Raw genomic sequence first — 17,147 nt, 5'->3', positions numbered from 1 at the left:
AATAGCAAAATCAACCTGGATAAGGCTAAATAAGCATGTAAAAGTCAAAATAAAGGAAAACACACAGTCAATGGCTTGATGTTATGCATGGTTGTAATGTAGAAATACTGTGAACTGCAATTGAGTATTAATGCTGTCAACTAATTGGAAACTTTTAAAAACTATCAAGGCCTAAACCACAAGGATAAATATGCTCTATGTGCTAAGTCTATCAGCTTGGGATTTTAACTATCCCATGTCTGGTAGAGTACACCAAGGGGTGGGGAGGAATACTCAGCTAGAGCAGATGAGCTAGAAAGTACCCAAAACTTAAAAGGCAAGAGCATATGTGAATAAACATTCTTAATAGAACCACAGAACTTATTGAATGAGAGCTGTCTTAAGTTCTCTTTGCATCTTAAAACCCTATTTTCTAGCAATAAATTAAATTGAAGTAGCTCCCCTTGCATTAATCTGCAAAACAGTCTATCTTCTAGGGTGAGGATGCTATTCCAGTACCAGCATAGTTAGTCTGACTTTCCACTTGCGGTATTTTGGCAAAAATGCCAAAGAGATGATCAAAGACAGGAGAAGTGATGGGTTTCTCCCTAGGAAGGTCACCCCTCCTTTTCCCTATCTTGCCTGACCCCCAACTCCTGGGGGGAAAAAAGTACTGTTCTAATAGCATCAGCTTGTGCTGCCAGTCCACCCGGGGTCCTAAATGGTTCCCTTCTCCCTGGTCATCTTGCTGATCATTTGTCCAGAGCAGGAGGTTGTCACCTAGGAACTGCATGATCCTCGAGTCCTCATGAGCCTGGAGTCCTTGTAGGAGTCTTGTTGAGAATGTCGCGAGCTTGGTGATGATTGAAAGCGATCATGGTCAAATGGCAGGCTTGCTACAAGGCCTTGTGGACCGTGGAGTAGAGGACAGAGTAGCTGGGGGCCTGTCCTAGCTCACTGGAGTGACTGGACTGTGTGTGCTCCTCGCTGACCTCATGGGCTTTGCTGTGGGCCTTCTCAGGTGACTCCATGAGGGTCACCTTCTTCTAGCCAGTGGGCAACTTTGGCCAGGTAGCGGTAGTCGTCCCCTGTCATCTGCAGGAAAAAACACTTTGCTCTCATACTGAGTCTCACTGTCATTTTTGATCAGATATTGCTAGGTATCCAGCAGGCTCGGCACATCCTGACACAGTGGCTCCAACTCCTCTGTCCTTTCCACCGTAAGCACAGACCCTCTTTGTCATCTTATTGTATTACTATCTGCAGATGTCTTCTGCTCAATGCTACTAATGATCCTCCAGGAAGAATGGTGTGCCCTGGTCACGTTCTTGTAGGCCACAGAGAGGTTTGCTCACTCACTGGACTGTGGCCCATTCCACTCTAATGCACTCTTTATAGCCATGGCCCTGAGGTCTTAGTGTTCCACCTGTTCTGCCAAGGGGCTGTCTGTACTGGCGGCTCCTTGCACCATCTTTAGGGGCTTGGGTCACCCAGGCAGGGAGACCAGGTCAACCTGAAGACCTCAGAGTGTGACTGCAGCGGGGCAGCAGCCCATGTGCCTGAGAGACCAGTTTGCAAATGGACTGGCTGAAGCCATGGCACGGAGCTGCAGCTTGAGTGTGACCTCAGGCCCCAGACCACAGTGGCTCCTTTCTGTCCGGTGTGTGCAGATATATCATTGTGATTTTGATTTGCATTTCTCTGATGATGAGCAATGTTGAACATCTTTACATATGTTCGCCATATCTTCTGAAAAATGTCTATCCAGGTTTTCTGTCCAGTTGTAATTGGGTTGGTTACGTGATATTGAGTTGTACGAGCTACTTATATATTTTATAAAATAACTCATTATCAGTTATAGCATTTGTAAATGTTTTCCCCCATTCAGTAAGTTGTTTGCATTTTTTCGGTTTTCTTTGTTGACCAAAAGCATTGAAGTTTAATTAGGTACCATTCTTTGCTTTTATTTCTTTTCCCTTAGGAGACAAATTCAAGAAAAATATTTACTGTGATTTATGTCAGAGTGTTCTGCCTATGTCTTCTTCTAAGAGATTTATGGTTTCGATTTTACATTTAGGTGTTTAATCCATTTCCATGGTTTTATATGTTGGGAGAAGATGTCCTAATTTCATTCTTTAAAACGTAGCTGTTCAGTTTACCACTCAGAAGAGATTTTCTCTCCCCCATTGTATGCATATGTGGATTCATTTCTGGGCTTTCTGTTCTGTCCTGTTGATTGATGTGTCTGTTTTTGTGCCCGTGCCGTGCTGTTGTGACTACCCTGGGTTTGTAGTATCGTCTAAAATCAGGGAGCACAATACCTCCAGCTTTGTTATTTTTTCTGAAGATCGCTTTGCTAATTTGGAATCTTTCATGGTTTCAAATAAATTTTAGAATTATTTATTTGAGGTCTGTGAAAAATATGGTTGGTATTTTGATAGAGATTTCATTAAATCTGTAGATTGATTTGGCTGGTATGGATATTTCAACAATATTATTAATACTTCCAATTCAAGAACTTGAGATATGTTTCTATTTATTTGTATTATGTTGTTTCCTTATAGACTTCAGAGTATAGATATTTTATCCTCCTTTGTTAAGTGCATTAACATGCATTTTATTATTTTCGATGACATTTAAAATGATGTGGTTTTCCTGTTTTCTTTCTTCATGTGCTCTGTTGCTCAGTTTTGTCTGATTCTTTGTGACCCCACTGACTCCCAAGCTCCTCTGTCCTTTGGATTTTACAGGCAAAAATATTGGAGTGCATTAGCATTCCTTCTCCAGGGGATCTTTCCAATTCAGGGATCAAATCCTTGCCTCTTACATCTCCTGTATTTGTGGATAGATTCTTTACCACTAATGTCACCTGAGAATCCAGTTCATTACCAATGTATAGAAAAGAATAGATTTCTGTATATTGGCCTTGTATTCTGTATTTTTACTGAGTTCATGTATTAGTTATTTTTGTGGAGACTTGAAGCAACACTTAGAACTGGACATGGAACAACAGACTGGTTCCAAATAGGAAAAGGAGTATGTGAAGGCTGTATATTTTCACCCTGCTTATTTGACTTATATGCAGAGTACATCATGAGAAATGCTGGGCTGGAAGAAGCACAAGCTGGAATCAAGACTGCCGGGAGAAATATCAATAACTCAGATATGCAGCTGACACCACCCTTATGGCAGAAAGTGAAGAGGAACTAATCACCTTATGGTGATTACAGCCATGAAATTAAAAGACGCTTACTCCTTGGAAGGAAAGTTATGACCAACCTAGATAGCATATTAAAAAGCAGAGACATTACTTTGCCAACAAAGGTCCGTCTAGTCAAGGCTATGGTTATTCCTGTGGTCATGTATGGATGTGAGAGTTGGACTGTGAAGAAAGCTGAGCATTTGAAGAATTGATGCTTTTGAACTGTGGTGTTGGAGTAGACTCTTGAGAGTCCCTTGGACTGCAAGGAGATTCAACCAGTCCATTCTAAAGGAGATCAGTACCAGGTGTTCACTGGAGGGACTGATGCTAAAGCTGAAACTCCAATACTTTGGCCGTCTCATGCGAAGAGTTGACTTATTGGAAAAGACTCTGATGCTGGGAGGGATTGGGGGCAGGAGGAGAAAGGGACGACAGAGGATGAGATGGCTGGATGGCATCACCGACTCAATGGGCATGAGTTTGAGTAAGCTCCGGGAGTTGGTGATGGACAGGGAGGACTGGCGTGCTGTGATTCATGGGGTCGCAAAGAGTCGGACACGACTGAGTGACTGAACTGAACTGAATTGGGACTTTTTATATGTAATACTATGTCATCTGCAAATAGTGACATCTTTTTTTCTTTCCTTCCAATTTGAATGATTCTTGTTTTTCTTTTCTGATTACTGTACCTAGGACTTTTAATACTGTGCTAAGTAGAAGTTGTGAGAGTGAGTATTTTTCTCTTTTTCCTAACTTTAGAGACCAAGTTCCAACTTTCCACTGCAAAGTATGTATTAGTTGTGGGTTTGCGATAAATAGTCTTTATTATGTTGATATATTTTCCATTTATACAAGCTTTGATGAGTTTTTATCATGAATGGATGTTAAGTTTTGTCACATACTTTTTCTGCATCTATTGTGAGGATATGATTTTTATCTTTCCTTTTGTTAATATGGTGTATCATATTGTTTGATTTGCAAATATTGAAACACCCTTGCATTCTTGAAAAAATTTTCAGTTAATCATGGTATACAATCCTTTTGACACGTTCTTGAATTCTGTTTGCTAATATTTTGTTGAGGATCTTTGCATGTATACTCATCAGAGATATTGGCATACAGTTTTCTCCTTTTGAAGTCTTTGTCTGGTTTTGATATTAGGCTGATGGAGGCCTCATAGCATTTTTTTTAATTTGTCTATTGAAGTTCTATTTTACCTTGTTATGATAGATTGAGAGCGATTCCTCTAAACAACAAGGTATTATTTCTTAACCTTTCAGCAAATGCTCAAAATTAATATTAAACCACATTTACACAAAGTAGAAGGATGTTGGTCAAAGGGTAGAAACTTTCATTTATAAAAGTTTTTGGAATCTGTTGAATAGCATAATGTCTGCAATTAAAACTGCTCTGTCATGTACTTGAAAATTACTGATAGATTGTAGATATCCTCACCACATGTGCACACACACACACATACACAGAATTAATTACCTAAGGTGATGGAGATGTTAACTAACCTTACTGTGGTGATCACTTTGCAATATATATCACATCATCACATTGCACACTTTAAACTTAAACAATATTATATGCTAATTATAAAAACCAAAACCTTAATTAAGTAAATGTTGGAGACCAGATAGGGAGCTCTCACGCTCTGTTATGATGTAAGAGACCAACAAGAAGAAGAACTTACCTCTCACTCCTGGTAAGGACTTACCTAACTTACCTCTCGCTCCTGGTAAGGACTTACCTAACTTACCTCTCGCTCCTGGTAAGGACTTACCTAACTTACCTCTCGCTCCTGGTAAGGACTTACCTAACTTACCTCTCGCTCCTGGTAAGGACTTACCTAACTTACCTCTCGCTCCTGGTAAGGACTTACCTAGTGAAAAGCTGTGGGCATTTGTTTACACTGCCCTCATAGCTTGTTTTCCTTTCTGTAAGTATGTTCTCCTTCCCGTGCAGTGCATGGTGCCTTGCACATGATTTACCATGGTTGCAGTTCTATGCTGATTTACAATTTTCTGCTGATCCCAGTTATAAACACATCTCCACTAGGGAAACGTCCGACCATTAATTTCAGGTCAATATTTTGGTAGCCAGTGCTAGGACCAGAGAAGATCCTCCATGGCCCCAGGGCTGGTGAGTGAACAGTTTGTGGTATCCACAAATGATCCATTGCACTCACTGCTTTTCTTGCCAACACTGCAGTTTGAAGGTACATCTTTCTCCCAGATCTAGCTCAGGCAGTGTCCATTTAAAGCTCTCCAGGCTTTATTCAGGGTCTATTTTGGGGTTTTGTCATTTTAGTTAAGGCCTGGTTCTGTATTCAAGTACTTCTGTGGCACTTGAGTCCAGATTTTAAGATCAGACTTTTTCAACCAAACTGATTAAAAAGTCATCACCCCTTCCTTCAGGACCAGGACCTGTGTCACTGAAACTGCCAATGCATCCATTGAACTATTCTATCAGAATAGAGACTATTCTATGGAAACAGTTGAAAAGCCTTTGGTCAAGACCCTCTAGGAATATGCCGTTTTCATACATTGAGCTGGATTAGCTTGCAAGCTGTTTGAATTAAGCTGTTTGTGTTATAAGCTATTTAATCTATTTCAAAATTGTTCTTCTACTCTAGGGAAAAACGTCTGAGAAATAGTGTTGCAGTTATATAAATATTTTTTAGGGCACCTCCCTGCCCAAAGACTCTGGCTAACTTTATTTTTAAAATCTGAGGTCTTTCCTTATGCACATTTCTAACTAAATGGACTGACCTGACCAAAGGTATTTTAGAATATAAATGGTTATTATGAGGAACTTTTGAAATCCCCAAACTTAATTTCCTTAAAAGCACTAAGTTAGACACCAATAGCTCAAAATTTTCAGGACTGAGTGGAATGTTTGTTTTGATTGATATGTTGGAGCTCCCCAACACTATCAGGTATCTGAAATTACCTCTCTGTAAGTTAAGGTTTTGAGACTGACCGAGGCCAACAAATAAAGAAAATTAAAATTGCTCCCTCATGGTCCTCCTGTGAGCTGTCTTGCCTCCGGCTCTGGCCTGGCGTCTTGCCTCTCTCCTGGAATCCTAATGGTAGGACTCTTCTTTTCATACCATATTCAAGGGATTGGGGGCAGGAGGAGAAGGGGACGACAGAGGATGAGATGGATGGATGGCATCACTGATTCGATGGACATGAGTCTGAGTGAACTCCGGGAGTTGGTGATGGACAGGGAGGCCTGGCGTGCTGTGATTCATGGGGTGGCAAGGAGTCGGACATGACTGAGTGACTGAACCGAACTGAACTGATTCCTCTTTCTCTTCTACACCCCCTAGTCTTTCTCTACATCCTCCATTCTTCTACACTTATTATTTCACCAAATATCCTGTTTTTTTGTGAAACTCGCCCCACTCCTCTTTGGTCTGAACTTGCCAGGGACTGTCTTAATTAAAATAAATAAATTTATATTAAAAATAAATAGTAAAAATAAAGTTAAGACTTCTAAGGATCCTGGGGCTAAACCCTTAATTTTTAATATTCCCCAAATTAAATCTGAACTGTGATCCATAGAGATTTTTCCAAAGTAATTGAGGATCATTATAGATTTGCCAATGAATTTAATAGTCATTCAAACTTATCAACTGGATTTAGCTGACTTATATTAGACAGTGTATATGCTTGTTGGTGAAGTCCATTCCCAGTACTGGATGAGAACCACTAACTGGTAAAATTCTGAAAATGCTCTAGAATTACAGCTGGGAGACCAACCTGCTAACTTACCATAAATCAGGCTTTGGTGATCCTAGGTGACTACATCGGCACTTCTTAGGGTTTGTCTAAAGCCTGCTGATTAGAACAAATTTCAGGCTTCAACATAAAAATATAATGAACCTGCTCATGAACATTACAATCAACTTCAGTTTTTTGGTTTGTTTGTTTTTTAAAGAAAATTCTGGTCTTCCTTCAGATGTTGATTCCACTTACCTAGCTTTTAACTCTTTGTTTACTATTGGGCTATACCAGGAATTTTCTGTGTTAGTACAAAGCATCATGATGGAATGGGAAATTATATCCACTCCAGATTTAGTTAATCTGGAAAAGTAGCTTTCAAACTCTGAGTCACCGCAAAGGAAGACCACTAAAATTCTGAAGTATTAACTCCAACAAATAAGGGGTCTTAAATAAAACCAAAATTCACCTGACTTCTGTTATTATTGCAAAGAGCTAGGACATTAGAAAAGAGAGTGCTACAGATGTAAATACTTTGGTGTAAGCAGCCCTTCCTGTGTCCTCCCAGTTCTCAGTGGTGGGGTTCTTAGGAGCTGCAGGGGCTTTTCTGAATCTTCTCTCTGAATTGGCTTGGAGAAACGTTTCTCCAGATTGTGGTTGAATCTCTTTCAGTCTTAACTGACACCTAAGCTACACTCGCAGGGATCAACCCCACTACCATTAAAATAGCTCCTGCGATAGAGTCCTAAAGCAATTCAGATAGTGGGATGTGCCAGTAGTGAACCTCAAGAGGCCCTGTCTCTGATCCTGTTCCCTTTTGGTTAGGCTCTCTGAGAGATACACAGCCTGCTCTTCTTAGGTCCTCTCCTTCTAGCCATTTATTAATCTAAGTTTCCTTAGGGAATTATCATGCTATAATTTCTTTCTCTCAAAAGGGAAAAATAACTCTAGAGCTTGATAGTAATCCACAAAGTAATTTAAATGACACTTTACCATCTTTTATTTGTTCCATCTCTGACAGTTAGTAGAGCTGATTCTGGAAACATTGATTACTTGTCCCATTGGAATTAGCTCCCATCTTCCATATGGGCAAAATCTCCAACCGACATTGTCAAACTGCACAGTGCACCCCCCATCAGCATTCATATAGATCCCTCAAAACCTCTTCCCAGAGTTAATCAATACATTTAAATAGATCCCTCAAAACCTCTTCCCAGAATTAATCAATATAATATAAATAAATAAGCCCTTCAAAGCAGAAAACCCATAAAAGATTACAAGGCTGAAGACCTCCTTATCCCTTGTATTAGCCCCTGTAACGCCTCTGTTTTACCAGGGAGAAAAACCTAAGGGCCAAGAGTTTTTTCTAGGACCTTGAAGCAATAATCAACACCGTTATCCTTTGACACTATGTTTCTCCTAATCATTATACCTTAGTAACACCCATTCCCACCAGAAGCAAATTCTATACTGTAATTGATTTATGCATTATGTTCTTTAGTATTCCAGTTGACAAATCTAGTCAATGAATTTTTGCTTTCACTTGGGAAGAAAATCAATTCACCTGGACACTAATGTCTCAGATTTTACTGAGAGTCTTTTTTATTTTATTTCTCAAAAAGTCCTGAAGGCTGATATGAACAATATGAAGTTTGTTACAATATGTGGGGGATTTGCTTCTTTGCTGTCTTCCTCAAGCCTCCTCACAGTAAGACAGAGTCTCCTTGCTAAAGCTTTCAGCCTGAAAAGGACATGAGTTAGCCAAAGAAAAACTGTAGTTTACCCAAACCTAGATTTTATATTTAGGACATTTGATATCAGAAAAAAAGGGTACATCTAGATCCAGGGAGACTTCAAGGAGCCCTATGTTTCAAAATCCCCCAAGCTTAGCACCAAGAGCAAAGTTTTCTCAGACTAGCTGGTTACTGCTGAAACTGGATTTCAAATCTTTCTTGTGTAGCCTAATCTCTGTATGTTTCACTAAACAATAAAAACCTCAACAAAATTTAATGGGAAGGACTAGACAACACAGCTTTCATGGCTTTAAAGGAGAGTTTCACGTACCAGCTTGACCCTGGGCATGACGAGGATAAGATTCCGTTTTACCTTTTCGTTTATGAAAAGGAAGGCGATGCCCTGGGATACTCAGTGCAAACCCCAGGTACCACCATACATCCATAGAGACCCTATGGCGCAAGGATACCACCACTTGCCATGGTGTGATTATATCCACTACCCTTTTGGTTAAGCCCACTGAGAAAGCCTTTGCAGGATTCCCTTTAATCATTTTTACACATCATGCAATCGTTCTGAATTCTTACCACACTCAACATTTCTCACTCAGCCACCTCATTTCCTATGAAATCCTTTCATCGACTCTTTTCGTGTAATTCTTTTATGTTGTAATAACTTTAACCCTGTCACTGTTTAACCCTCCATCACTGGTGAAGTCCCTGAAAACTGCTGAACACTGATGGCCCGCCTCCTGACTCACTGGGATGATCTACAGTGAATCATGTGGGGTAACACTGACTTCTCACGGTTCACAGAGGATTCTTATTCAAAAAGTAAGAACGACAAACATTGTGGTGGTCATACTATTGCAGCTCCTTTTGATGTTGTCAAGGCAGCGTTTTCTTACGGCTGCTTCAGCCCGAAGGCAGAATTATATGCTCTCACATAGGCTTGCACTTTAGTCAAGGTCAAAACTGCTGATATACGCACTGATATTGCACAAGCTTTTGGAGTAAATCTTAATTTTGGAAAGTTGTAGAAACAATGTGGCTTCTTCACTTCCAGTGGAAATAAAATTAAAAATTGCTCTGACATTTAGTGATTATTAGATGCAATTCTTTTACCTATCATTTTAGTTACTATTAAGATTCCGGGGGCATTGTAAACTTGATTCTTTGGAAGCAAAAGGAAGTCACCTTGCTCATGTTTCCACAACAAATGCTTCCTTTAAAGGAACCAACAGCAGTCAAATCTCTGTCACAGTCCAAAGAAATAATTTCTAAAACGATAATTTAGAAAAGCTGACTAGAGAAGCCCAGGAATTGGCCTCAGAAAAGAAAAGAAGCAATTAGAAATTCAAGAATTGTTGGTTTGATAAAAAGAGAAAGCTCTGCTGCTGCTGCTAAGTGGCTTCAGTCGTGTCCGACTCTGTGCGACCCCATAGACGGCAGCCCACCCAGCTCCCCTGTCCCTGGGATTCTCCAGTCAAGAACACTGGAGTGGGTTGCCATTTCCTTCTCCAATGCATGAAAGTGAAAAGTGAAAGTGAAGTTGCTCAGTCGTTCCCAACTCTTAGCGACCCCATGGACTGCAGCCTACCAGGCTCCTCCATCCGTGGGATTTTCCAGGCAAGAGTAGTGGAGTGCGGTGCCATCCCTTCTCTGAGAAAGCTCTGGTTTGGGCCAAATAACAAGCCAGTCTTACTGGTGACTCGAAAATTTCTACTTCTCACCACTGTATATGCATTAAGCCACTGGTTTACTGACAAAATGATAGCCTTCATGAATCAATATCTGTGGAGAAACACTAACAAAGCTGCAAAAAGTGCCTACCTCACTTGTTCCACCTCTCCAAAATACCACCCAGGGAAGCTTATTTATACTGGTTCCTGACATCTTAAACTAGTAAGTGGACAATTTAAGGTCTGACAAGTGGATGTCATGCAGCCTCCTGTCTAAGTATTAGTTATGGTCTGTATCTTTTCACATTGGATTGAAGCCTTCCCTTGCAAATAGGCTACTGATTCTTCTGTGGCTCAAGTCTTTCTCGACAAGGTCATCCCTACCTGGTGAATGCTCTTGAGCATTTTACTGGCCGGGTGCCTTCACACGGCTGAGCTGTTTGGCCCATGTCACACACTTTCTCTGTGTTTACCACCCTGAGCCCTTGTTTACTTGAACACACTAATGGCATTTTAAAAATTCAATTAAAGCCTCAAAATTCGTAGACTCAGATACCTTGATCAAAAGCATTACTGTTGCTCCTGCTAAATCTCAGATGTACCCCTGTTGAAATTCATAAACTATCACCCTGAAACTTTCATTCACAGGATGCGAAATGTACTTGCCTTCTTCATATTTTGACCCATAATCAATAATATATATATATTTTTTACACACACACACATATATATATTTCTTTAATGCATTTCTACTTAAATGCTAGTTTTTTTTAGGGTGAGTCATTTAAGTTTTAATATTTCTGCTTCACTACATTTAATGTACTAACTTTCATACCCATCCTTCTGGTCATAAAAAGATGACTTCCTGTCAGGCTTTACATGTGCATTTCAGGTAGAAAGAAGTGGGGGGTAAAGGGACATGACGCAAAGGCGCATTCCATAAGCCTGCCCCTCTGAAAGAGTTAAAAAAAAGGTTTTTAGGAAATACCACAAATCTGACACTGCTTATATCTTCTTTGACAAAGTATAAGTTACAAAGACTCTCTAATTCAATCACGGGCCCAATCACTGATGAAGGAATATAAGATTAAAAGTATGAATTTTGTTTAGCTATGTATATAATTGATACTTGTAACTTAGATAATCACATCAGTAATTATTAGAAAGCTCAAGCTAATTTCCATATCATTGCTCAACTTAAAACTTAGTAAAGCCTAATGTTAATGCTGCTTCATTACTGTTTGACAATACAAACATTACGAATTTTCTTTGAGTTCTAATTTGCTGATCAATAAAAATAGGAAAGAAAGTGTGAGGGAAATAATACCCCTCCTGTTTAGTGTACAGATTTTCATTATAATTAAATACATTTGTAGATTTAAAGGTATAAAGATCTACACAGGGAAAGCAAAGTTTTCAGAATGTGGGAAATGATGACATATTAAATGTGTTTATGATTCTGAGTTCAAAAATCCTTGAAATGTATGTAGATTATTTATCTTGTTTAGGTAGGAAAAAATAAAATTTTTAAATCAAAATAAAAAATAATCAAACTGACTAGAGTGGCCCAGCAATGGCCTCAGCAAATGAAAGAAACAATTAGAAATTCAAGAATTGTTGGTTTGATAAAAAGGTAAAGCTTTGGTTTGGGCCAAATAGCAAATAATAAAAATTCCTAATTGTAAATCTTTATAAACAAAGCTATCTGAAATCTAGTGAGCATGCAACTATGACAAATATTACATAGATAAAAAATAGATTGCAGTAAAATTTTTATTCAAAAATAGGGGAACATAGAAAACTTTGTGAGCATCTCAGAGGTTAGAAAGATGATATCACTTCAAATTGATATTTTGTTTGGAATCTAAGTGAAGCTTGAGATTAAATCAGAGTTTTAAGATTTTATTCTTTATAAAAGGGGGAAGTTTCTACAAATATCTTATGAATGAAATAGTCAAGGTTCATTATCAAACTCTTTGGTAGAATATTTAGGTGACTTTACTTCAATTCGTGTGGCTAAACCTCTTTACTTGAATTCTAAGGTCTACATTTCAGTTTTAAAAACAACCCATTAAATTTTTATACTCCAGCATCACCTGGAATAACAATTACCTACTCCCCTACACTTGATCTAGTATAATAAGCTCATCAGGTATAGAAACAACATCAAATGATTTACATTATATTTATAGAAAACCAGGTATCATTATTTCAAAATATGACTAAATTCTTAGATACAACTATATTTTGTTTTAATTACTGAAAATGGCTGGAATATTTTTGAAAATATCAATAATATTCTTTTCAAAAAATCTTAAATATTGTCAACAAAGTATGTGTATATTGAATATAACTATACCTGTCCACTCATCTCCTTACTGATAGAAACACATTAATACATAATTAGCTAAACGTTTGACTTTAGATTGGTTTCTGTCATACCCTGTGGTAATGTCTAAAGTGTGTAAGTCCCTTAATACTTTCTCTTGTGAATCCTTTTGTGTTTGCTGCTGCTAAGTGGCTTCCGTCGTGTCCGACTCTGTGCGACCCCATAGACGGCAGCCCACCAGGCTCCCCCGTCCCTGGGATTCTCCAGGCAAGAATACTGGAGTGGGTTGCCATTTCCTTCTCCAATGCATGAAAGTAAAAAGGGAACGTGAAGTTTCTCAGTCATGTCGGACTCTTAGCAACCCCATGGACTGCAGCCCACCAGGCTCCTCCGTCCATGGATTTTGCAGGCAAGAGCACTGGAGTAGTGTGACATTGCCTTCTCCGCCTTTTGTGTTTATTTACATTATATTTTAGATTAAATACTTTCCCACATTTATTGCATAGGTAAAGCTTCTATCTAGTTATGAACTCTCGGAGGGTTTTAAGGTGTACATTTTTGACAATGATCTTTCCATGTTAATTACATACAAAGGATTTTTTTGGGAACCACAAAAGAACTCAAATAGACAAAGTATCTTGATAACGAAGATTGAAAGCTGGAGGTATCACCCTTCTTGATTTCAAATACATAACAAAGCTACGGTGATCAAACAGTACAGTGTCAGCATAAACATACACACACAAATCAGTGGGACAGACCAGAGAGCTCAGAAACGTACCCAGGCACATACGGCTAACCAACGTACTACAAAGTAGCAGAGGGTATGCAACAGGGAGAGGGCAATATGTTTAATAAAGGTGTTGGAAAAACAGGGCAGCTCTATGCAAAAGCGTGAAAGTGGACCACTTTCTTACTGCATGAATATAAGACCTAAAGTATAAAAGTCCTAGAAGAAAACATAGGTGTTAAGCTTTTTCACATTGGTCTTGAATATGACTTTTTTTTAGAATTATCAATGAAAACAAAAGAAATGAAAGAAAAAGGCAGGTGGTATTTCATTAAGCAAAGGTTTTTGCACATCAAAGGAAATAATAAAATATAAGCAAATAAATGAATAAATAAATAAAGTCCAATTTAAATGGATAGAGCAGTATAATAGACATATTTTCCAAAATATACAGATGACCAACAGATGCATGAAAACATGTCCAACATCACTAATTATCACAGGAGTGCAAATCAAATGCACAATGAGATATCACCATCACCTCAGACCTGTTAGAATGGCTATAATCAAGAAGAAACAACAAGTGTTGGTGAGAGTGAGGAAAAAAGAAAATCCTGTACACCCACGGTGGGAATGAATATTGAGGCAGCCACATTGGAAAATAGTATAGAGATTTCTCAAAAATTAGAACTACCATATGATATAGTTTCATTTCTGATTGTTTATACAAAGAAAACAAAAACACTAATTTTAAAAGATATCCATGCCCTTATCTTTATTGCAGCATTATTTACAATAGATAAGCCATAGGAACAACTTAGGAATCCATAGATGGATAAATACAATTCTGGTTATAAATTATTTATAATTTATGATCCTCTTGGACTGCAAGGAGATACAACCAGTCCATCCTAAAGGAGATCAGTCCTGGGTATTCATTGGAAGGACTGATGTTGAAGCTGAAACTCCAATACTTTGGCCACCTGATGCGAACAGCTGACTCATTTGAAAAGACCCTGATGCTGGGAAGGATTGAGGGCAGGAGGAGAAGATGACAATGAAGGATGAGATAGATGGCATCACTGACTCAATGGACATGGGTTTGGGTGTTCTCTGGGAGTTGGTGATGGACAGGGAGCGACTGATCTGATCTGATCTGATCTGATGTGTGTGTGTTTAGTCACTAAGTTATGTCTGACTCTTTGTGACCCCATGGACTGTAGCCCACCAGGCTCCTCAGTCCATGAGATTTTCAAGGTGAGAATACGGGAGTGGGTTGCCATTTTCTTTTCCAGGGGATTTTCTGGACCCAAATATTGATATATATTTGAAATTTGTTATTTTATAACAAATTATATTTATAGATTTGAAAATGTAGATCTTAAAGGTTTTCATCACAAGAAAAATAATCTGTATCTGATGCATATTAACTACAGTTAATTGTGGTGAATATTTTGCAGCATAAACATATGCTGAATCATTTATACTGTACATCTAAAACTAATATAATGTTAAAATAATAATGACTGTATGCTCAGTCATTCAGCCTTATTTGACTTTTCGTGACCCCATGGACTGTAGCTACCAAGGTCCTCTGTCCATTGAATTTTCCAGGTAAGAATACTGGAGTGGGTTGCCATTTCCTCCTCTAGGGGATCTTTTTGACTTGGGGATCAAACCTGAGTTTTCTATATCTCTTGCATTGGCAGGTGGAGTCTTTACCTCTAAGCCACCTAAAAGCCCAATATAATATTGTGCATCATCTATATCTCAACAAAATAGAAAATCTTATCAAAATGATAAAAAATATTTAATCTTCATAAGAATTAGCAATAAAAGTACAGTGTATGAAATATAAAATTCACTGTATAGATTTTAAAATAAATAAGGGACACCAGAGAAAGGAGTTAATTTAAAGACAGATTGCGAGAAGACACATTTTAAAAATATTGAACAGAGCCTCATGAACCTGTTAGATTGTACATAGTACAGCATGTATTTAGTTGGAGTTGTGAAAGAAGAAAGAAAAATTAAGACAGAAAAGAAAAAGTTTTTTGGGGATGATAAGGCAGAACAAAATGACCCACAAATGGATAGAATGCAGAACTCTTTATCACTTACACTCTGCCCTAGAGAAGGCTGCTGGAGAAAGCTGAGCTAAGATACACATGCATATACATGTATGTGTGTGTGTGTGCACAGGCGTGCACACAGGCACACACACGCATTTGCTCTCGGTCATTCAGTCATGTCTGACTCTCTGTGGCCCCATAAACTGTATGTAGTCTGCCAGGCTCCTCTGTCCATGGAATTTTCTGAGGAATAACACTGGAGTGGGTTGCCATTTCCTCTTCCAGGAGGTCTTCCCGACCCATGGATCGAACCTGCGTCTCTTGTGTCTCGTGCATTGGCACACTGGTTCTTTACCCTTAGCGCCACCTAAGAAGAAGTGTATATATACCCAATATGTATAGATAGTAGTGACGGTTTACTATATATGACATGATACACTATATGTAGTGTATATATACACTGATGCCACGAACATTAAAAGGATACGGGGATACTATGAATAGCATCCCCAGAAACTTGATGATTTAGGTAATAGCAACTAGTCCTTTCAAAGGCATAAATTATCACAATTTACTTAAAGACAACTAGATGACCTGCATTATTCTTTGAAATTAAGTCAATAATTGACAACTTTCCAAATAGAAATTATCATGCCTAGATATTTTCACTGGTGAATTCTACCCCCCTCCCAATCACATTATGGTAGAAATAATACCAATTTTTCCATGATATGTTCAAGAAAGTACAAGAAGGAACTCTTCAAATTCATTCTCTGAGTCCAGCACCACCCTAACAGCATAAAGAGATGAAGATATTATGAGAAAACTGCTCATCAATATCTCGTATAATTGTAGATTCAAATTCTTCAACAATATATTAACAAATCAAACTTAATGATGTATAAAATGAATTATATGCCACAATTAAGTGAGATCAATACCAGTTATGCCAGACTGGTTAAGCATATAAAAATCAGTCACTGTAATTTACCTTGCAAATGGTCTAACAAATAAAAATAATATAATTAGATTGATTCATGCAGCAAAATTTGACAGAATTCCATGTGCATTAATAATACAACTGGAATAGAGGGAAATTATTCAGTGCAGTAAGTAAGTCCACCAAGAAAAGAAAGAGAGAAAGAAGCAAAAAAAAAAAAAACACATGAGAAAGGAAAGGAGGAAGGGAGCAAAAAAGAAAACCTACAGTGAAATCTTGTAAAAGCCTCCTGGCTAACATCATGCTTATTGTGAGAACTTAGATGTTTCTCACTCATGCTGGGGGCAAGCAGACATGCCCTCTCTCTCCCTAGTCCTGTTTTAAATTGTGCTGGAGATCCTAGCTCACGAAGTATGACATGAAAAGAAAATAAAAGGGATACATATTGGAAGGAAGACATAAAATTGTGTTTATTTAAAAACTACATGATCATCTATGAATCAAAGAATCTTCAACATGATTCATGGAATTTATGAGTAATTGTAGCACAATTGCTCCTGGAGAAGAAAATGGAAACCTGCTCCAGGATTCTTGCCTGGAGAATCCCATGGAGAGAGGAGTCTGGCAAGCCCCAGTCCATGGGGTCACAGAGTCAGACACTGGGACCACTAACACTTTAAAGCACACTTTACAGCACACTAACTCTATAAAGCCACTACCACTTTATGGCACAGTTGCCGTATACA

General features: G+C 38.4%; 1 pseudogene; it reads right to left on the bottom strand.

Moving 5' to 3' along the window:
- Positions 1 to 472: 472 nt before the first annotated feature.
- On the bottom strand, positions 473 to 1,381 carry LOC102277406 (14-3-3 protein gamma-like; annotated as a pseudogene).
- Between the last annotated feature and the right edge of the window lie 15,766 nt (positions 1,382 to 17,147).

This window comes from Bos mutus, chromosome 14 (genome assembly GCF_027580195.1).
Source record: "Bos mutus isolate GX-2022 chromosome 14, NWIPB_WYAK_1.1, whole genome shotgun sequence".
Taxonomy (NCBI): Eukaryota; Metazoa; Chordata; class Mammalia; order Artiodactyla; family Bovidae; genus Bos; species Bos mutus.
Note: the sequence above shows the minus strand (reverse complement) of the source record. Positions and strands in the feature narration are given on the sequence as shown.